The sequence below is a fragment of the Austrofundulus limnaeus genome, unplaced genomic scaffold, assembly GCF_001266775.1.
Source record: "Austrofundulus limnaeus strain Quisiro unplaced genomic scaffold, Austrofundulus_limnaeus-1.0 Scaffold1045, whole genome shotgun sequence".
NCBI lineage: Eukaryota > Metazoa > Chordata > Actinopteri > Cyprinodontiformes > Rivulidae > Austrofundulus > Austrofundulus limnaeus.
The window spans coordinates 60774-63898 of record NW_013953447.1 but is presented as its reverse complement, the minus strand read 5'-3'; positions in this window follow the sequence as shown (position 1 = coordinate 63898).

Here is a 3125-nt window from a genome sequence, read left to right as displayed (position 1 = left end):
ATGTGATTCTGAGCAACACGCAGGTTATATATGTTTACATCTATTATTCTAATATAAATAACAAGAACTTTGACATTGTGAATACTTCAACTTCCTCCTGTCCTACCCTATCAAATATGATAAAAACTTTTCCTAGTTTTGTGGCTCTTTGACCTTTTCATGCTACTATGTGTTTAAACCTGTTGTATTTGTTCAAGTTCTGCTCAGATTCAACAAACGCCTTAACAGAAGGCAGAACGCCCACGATCCTCATTGACTTAGATTTGTGGACAGAGTCTTGTAGATTCCACTGATGGTTTTAGGTGTAAACAACACCGGATCAAAATGACGACACCTCTTTTAACCAACTCAGTGGTTCTATGATCCGTGGAGAGCCAATACACTCACTGAATACTAACTACATAATTGAATTTACAATATTTTTTACTGTTGTGCACGTTTTGCACAATGTCCCACATCGAAACATTTGTCTGGCCCAGATCTGGCCCCACACCTGTCTGCAATGTGGGATGTGTTGCGAATGCCTCTCAACTAACACCTCATCAAATTTTAGCTTTTTATGTGTGACGCAGACAAAGTTAAAGCCAGTTCTGTGTTGGCTAACATCTTGTTGTACGTGTGCTGTTTGTTAAAACGAAATGAATCCACTGGATTTTTAGGGTGTTTTGCTGACAAACAGAGCTGACATCAACAGTTATTGAAAACATTTGTAAGACAAAATGTTGCACAATGTGTACAGCTCAGAGTRTGTGTTGTGATTCACTCTGAGCTGTTAACATGTTTYAGCTCAATWTCTGTAAAACTGGCTGAGTTACAGTCATTTTTGTGATTTTTGATCAGTTGGTAATGACTTCCATCTTGTCAGTTGTAGGTGTACGTCTGATGACTAGTTTATGCAAGTTWCAATAGATGTGKTTTAGTGKTTTAYAAGATATTTTGGTAATAGAGCAGAATCATCAGCTTTTGCCTTTCAGCTGCAGTTGGTAAAAAAAACCTTTTTGGCTGTGTCAAAACTTAGAGTACGATAACGAAAAGTGAAACAAAATGAAAAAATTCAAATCCCTAAGAKAAGTTAGAGTAGCCTACAGCACAGTTTTTCACACAAAACTAGGTCATGATTTTTTCATGACTTTTGTGTTTGCAGCTTTCTGGTTCATCAGAATCCAGTGAGACTGCAACTCTCTGACAAAGAAAACCTTWTTTTCTTGMAATTTTGAGTCACAAACTAATTTCCAACATTCACAGTCCTGTGAGATACTACATGATTGCAAAAACTTGTTGATTTCTTTAAAGATCCACACAAACCTCACAGAGTTGTAGTGGTACGCTTGCTGCAGTTGTGTCCCTGTGCAGTACAATTATCCTTCTTGCCAAGACAAAAGCTTTTTTGAGCTATTACTTTTGAACTGTTATCGTCACGAGTTACTGAAAAAAAAATCCAYGTGATCCTTTTTTCTTTCTTCAGCCATTACAGGGACTGACAATAATGAGACACAATAGGCTCATAGTGTCCAAGGATCCAATGTAAATAGATGAACAACTGCTGCACATCGACTCTCACACACCCACTAAATATCACCATATTTCATTACTCATCCTAAAGTCATGCCTTTCCCAGAGAACTTCCTTAACCCGATTAACGGCACACGTTTTCCTTTGAAGCGTGCCCTCAGCTTAACTCTGTTTGTTTTGAAGACTTAAGAGTGTGTCGAAGATAGCATAAGAGTGTTTTACGAAGCGTGACCCACAGATGGATCCTCTTCCTTGACGAAGAATCAAACCCACCAGGAGATGAAAGGCAGGTTTCAGTGTGAGGGAGACGAACCAAAGGAAACAAAGTTTTTTAAGTTTGAGGCAAAGCTTCAGCTATAAGCCTGGCAGTGTTTTCATTTTGGTGTTGAAAGTGAAGATTTGAGTGGGGAACCCTGGCAGATCCTCCCCACTCATCAAAAGAATCAAACCTGAATTCTTCTCAGAAGGTTGCGAGTTTTCTCATGTTTTCAACTGTGTGTGTGTCCACAACACGAAGAATGTCTATAATTAAGCTTTTTGACTCTTCTTTGTTCTTCKCATGTGTGATCCTGAACCACACGGGCAGAGAGCCGAGGCCAAACCTGCCACAAGTGGAAAAAATAGGAGCGGTAGCAGAAAGCAGTGGAAGGAGTGTGGACTGAGGGGCCTGCCTWCATGAGTGTTTCTGTGTCATCGCAGTGCGTGCGGTGTGCGCCGTAAATGCCCGCAGCTGAAAGGAAACCATGTCAGCGATACACACCTGGGCCTGTTTGCTCCTCTGGATCGGCTTCGCCACGCAGGAAAAAACGCCTGGTAGGACACAAACGCCTCTTTGTCCGGCAAACTGAACTGATCCGTCTGCAGGGAAACGCTCGCAAAGCTTTAAAAGACTGAGGCTTTCTTCACAGAACCTGATCCACTCTCAAATAAAGAAAAGAAACAAGATTACATGTAACTGAAAGCTAAATCTTACAAGAATGCTTCAGGCCTTTAAAAAGGAGCTGTTTTGTATTAATCAAGTGGAAAATATGTTTTTTTAATCTAATTCTGATGTCAGAGTGGATGTCAAGCAGGAAAAGTGGATTTGATTATATTCATGCTAAAGTTAAYGTGATGTATTAAAAGGCGTTGAACAGAAAATACATCAAATGATCAAAAACAAGCAAAATTTGTACTTTTTAAGCAACTATAGTAACAGAAAGCTGTATAATTTCATTAACAAGTTTTAACCAAAATAAAAAACATATTCGGAATTTTAAAAAGGCTTTCAAATACTGTTGCTGTACTAAAATCTTAAACCCCATTAAACTTTCAATAAAGGGGAAAAAACGTGGTAGAAACGTCTGGTTTACACGTCCTCCAAATAAAAAGCTGAGTCACTGCACGACTGGCTGCCTGGAAAATCTGGTGGATCAAAGTCCCCGGTAATAACTTATTTTCTTTTTTTTTTTTTTTACAACTGTCTCTAATCAGCACCCTAAGAGTTTATCTATAACCATGACGGTTTAATTAGGAAGTTTGTGAAACTTCACACCAACTTTTAAAAGTTTCAAAGCTGCTTCTTTGAGTAGTTTGTACTAGTTTATAAAAGTTGTTGGATTTGTGAGCAACCA